Source organism: Gossypium hirsutum, chromosome A12, assembly GCF_007990345.1.
Source record: "Gossypium hirsutum isolate 1008001.06 chromosome A12, Gossypium_hirsutum_v2.1, whole genome shotgun sequence".
NCBI lineage: Eukaryota > Viridiplantae > Streptophyta > Magnoliopsida > Malvales > Malvaceae > Gossypium > Gossypium hirsutum.
In genome coordinates, this window is record NC_053435.1 from 51098895 (window position 1) to 51102769 (window position 3875).

Below are 3875 nucleotides of genomic sequence, written 5' to 3' on the forward strand. Positions count from 1 at the left end.
GTTACATTTTATTCATTTACGTTATTATTTTGTTATGAAGTGATTATTCTACCGTTAAGCTCCGTTACCTCCCTAATGATGGTCCTACGTGATGTCCAAATAAGTTTTAAATGCCAACTTGGATATTCTATGTGGCAATCCAAATTAAATTTATTTAATAAAAAACCAATTTTTGTTCAAGCAACTGGACGTCCAAGTTGGCATTTAAACAGGACTGTTGTTAGGGAGGTAATATAATTTAATGGTAAAGTGACCACTTCGTAACAAAACGATAACGTAAGTGACTAAAACGTAATATTTCAAACATAAGTGACTAAAATGTAATCTTAGGCAAAAAAATGACTATTTTTATAGTTTACTTTAAAATAATTGGTTAAATTTAAAAAAAATAATTGTAGTAATTTATGTAAAAAAACATAGTTAAAACTTTAAATACTTAAATAGAGACCAAATCTTTATATAAACGTAACTCAAACCTTCCATCTACTCAATTTCTAGCCAAAAGAAAAAAAGGGTACAGGAGTATAAAATCAAAAGTTTAGAAAAGCTCTCATGTTGTATTTTCAATTAAAAAACTGAAAAGTAAGGCCATTTACATCGACGGATCAAATGTTGTTGTCATGTGGTTGATAATTTACACTCTTAGCTTGTAAGCCAAGCATTCATGATCTGATCCAAAAAAAAAAAAAATAGATACCTGCCATCTCCATTAAATATATGAATAGCAGATTTCTATTTGTGCAACTTGAAATTGATCTCTTTTTGGACCCAATTTCAATTAAAGAAGCATTAACCAAAACTCTGATTAAATCGAAAGAAATTAGCTAAGCTGACATATCTCAATTTTCTTTTTGTTTTAAGCACTTTTTAATATAGTTTGATGGGTTTATTTTTTTCTTTTTCTTTCTGTCTTTTTAAATTTGGTTATGTTATCAAATGTTTAGATTTGTTAAGAAATGATAATTTACCACTGCCGATGAATTTTCTTGTAAATAAAAAAGGAGGAAAATAAATTGCTGAAATTTGGAAAAAAAGGGTTATTAAATGATTTTTTAATAAAACTATATGAATCAAATAGATTAAATAATAATTTAAATGCAAACAAAAAGTCGCCATATTCGCAAACTACTTTGCCACAATTGCTTGAGCCACAAAATGTCGTGTAAAAAACATAAATGGTAGATTTTGAGTGAGCGGAATCACGTTTGAGTTGAGTTTATATTGATATTTATAGTAATTTTTAAGTTTAAATTTAATTATAAAATAAATTTAAAATTTTATTCAAACCTAATTTAAATATAAAAATATAAATTTAGGCACGGACTTAGTCCGAACCATCCATATTAACTTAATTTTTATATTAAAACAAAATTTAAAAAAAAATGCGTTGATTAGATAATGTAAACGTATGGTTTTGCCATTTGACTGATGTAGCTAAAGCACTAGATCATCCCTCAGTTAACATGGATGAAGTTCCAAAACACAACCAACAATAAACACTGTTAACATGGATGAAGTTCGAAAATTCAGAATCGAATCAATAAAAAAATGAACTTAAAAAATCAGACAGTTGCCCCTTTGAGTAAAGATTATTTTAAATGTTGGGTAAGGTTATTTACTTAAGTTGGATAGGCTTGTTTGGATTTTGAAGAATTGAGTTTAATTTTTTTTTGAGTTAGTGATTGGTTAAGTATAAATATATTATTATATTTTAATATATATAATTAATATTTTTATAATATAATATATTCAGGCCGAATTAAAAAAAAAACATTACATAAGATATTTTTTGGCCTTGTATTTTTTTTAAATCCTCTCCTTTTTTGGGATCAATTTTCAGAGCTAGGCAAGAGACGCAGCCAATTAACAACTCTACAAATCGCACATACCTTTGGTCCTTTAGCAATTCAATTACCTTCCTCATGTAAGGTCTGTCAGTGGGAAAGGAGGAAGTAGATGTAAGAGCCACATTCAAAACTTTCTCAATTTCCTTGAAATCAAATGCTGATGGGCTCATCCTTGGATCAATAATCTGCGCTAGTTTTTGTAGCCATTTTCGACTCCTTCGGGCATGCTTATGATATGGTAAGCTCAGTGAAGTACTTCATTGGGTCTTCGTTCTAGCTAAATGACGAATCATTTGACTTTTTTTAGTAGTCAATTCTAGCAACGCCAAATCAAAAATATACGCATCACTTTTTTTATCACTTAATAATTTTCAAGGATAAATTACACTAAATGTGACTGAATTTTAGTTAAAATTTCATTTTTTCCATTAATTTTTAAAACTTATAATACTGTCATTAATATTTATTACAAAAACATCACTTAACCATTTATTGTACATGAATATGAATAGTACTGGGCTTTCTCCTCTCCAACAAATTTCTTCTACCATTGACCTGCTTCTATGGTGCCCCATAGATTTTATTGGGCCACGTGTAAACTCATTTATTTTTAAATAAAATTTTGAGTCTACTTTTAACTTCTGTTAAACAATAAAAAAAAAGTTTGAGACAAATAAGGAAGAAGGAACGAGGTTAAAACTAGATACAAAATTTTATATAAAAATATATGAATTTGCACCTAAAATCCATGGAGCACATATAGAAGCAGGTAAATGGGGCAAAGGAAATCTTCTTCCCCTCTCTTTTTTAAATACAAAAACTTATTTCCTTTGTTTTTTAATATTAAATCGTTTTTTTTCTCTTTTCCCTTTCTTCTTCTCCTTCTTTTCATCTTATTTCCCTTCTGCAGCAAATCTTAGCCGTTCATCGCCGCCGATAGCTTTCCCCTAACACTGGAACTGGAGCAATTCACCCCATCGGATCAGCAACAATGGTTCTTTGTTAATAATTAAGCCGAGATAACCAATATTCTTTATTTAGATCTACTTCGGTTCCAGCATAAGGTGGATTTGCCTAGAGTTGTAGATACGATGCTTTTATGTGAAGTAGGAATGCCTTGGATTGATAGTCCGTTTAGCATGAACAAGCGATTAAAAAGTAAGTTTGTTGTAAAGCTTTTCGTGTGTGATTTTCCCCTAAAATGCCCATTAATTAGTGACTGTTATTGTTTATAAAAGATCTATCTGCAAATTCTTTAGTAATTGTTTTTCAAATTTTCTAGTAATGATATAACATTTCCATTAACATTCACTTCGGGATGATCATAGAGTTGATTAATCAATTCAATTTTCAAACAACCTTGAGAATTTTGAAGTAATCGTTCCTCATTGTTCAAAATGGTTCTCTTTCAAAGCTACCTAATTTAAGACATTTTGAATGATTCGTAAGCACAATTTTAAAATTGTCATTTCATAGATGAATGTTTTGCCCCAAAATGTCTTTATTTGACCCCAGCTTAGAGAATCCTCATGTTCTACTTTATTTTGGTTGATTAATTGAATTTTTTATTTTCATTTATATTACCAGAAAATTAGCTAGAAATGGAGAAGTCCTGTAATCTTCTTATTCACTTTGACAAAGGCACACTTGCAATTGCTAATGCGATTAAAGAAGCACCTGAAGGAAATGGCCAAATTTGATGAAAAGGCCCATTTTAAAGAAAAATTAGGGAAATGAACTAGTTTCTCTTATATTTAGGGGAATGAGTAAACTTTGTAGGACGCAGTTTTGGTCCAATGGATAAATATAGTATCTTATTTTTTTTATTTTATGTTGTTTAAAGTTTTTTTTAATTTATGTTTTTAATTAATAATATATTGTTTTCAAATTTTTTTATTTTTAATTCATCTTTTTAATTAATAAATCTTTTATTTATAAAACAAAAAATTATTACAAATTATATAATAAAAAATATATTTTTAATAAAATTGATATTATGTCAAATATATTTTATTTTTTAAAAACATC

The 3875-nt window shown here is 28.3% G+C and overlaps 1 long non-coding RNA gene across 1 annotated transcript; it reads left to right on the forward strand.

Moving 5' to 3' along the window:
• Positions 1 to 2488: 2488 nt before the first annotated feature.
• LOC121211490 (uncharacterized) lies at positions 2489 to 3152 on the forward strand. The gene is made up of 2 exons (XR_005906711.1): positions 2489 to 2616; positions 2758 to 3152. It is a non-coding gene; the product is annotated as an uncharacterized lncRNA (long non-coding RNA).
• Positions 3153 to 3875: the final 723 nt, after the last annotated feature.